Raw genomic sequence first — 223 nt, forward strand, 5'->3', positions numbered from 1 at the left:
GGAACCTATGCATCACCTTGCACAGCAGAAGGCTCACCGTGTTCTGTCTGCTGTACTCTCCTCTCGCCTAATTTATATCGAATTATTGCTGAGGAAGTACTTGAAGAATTAACTATAAAAGTGCTAACGCCAGAAAAAATAAATGAAGTGCATACACTCATGAACTTGAGTCTGATATTAAAAAAGGAATGCTTTTGAACGACACTCGAATGCGTATGCTAAT

Source organism: Penaeus monodon, chromosome 30 (genome assembly GCF_015228065.2).
Source record: "Penaeus monodon isolate SGIC_2016 chromosome 30, NSTDA_Pmon_1, whole genome shotgun sequence".
Taxonomy (NCBI): domain Eukaryota; kingdom Metazoa; phylum Arthropoda; class Malacostraca; order Decapoda; family Penaeidae; genus Penaeus; species Penaeus monodon.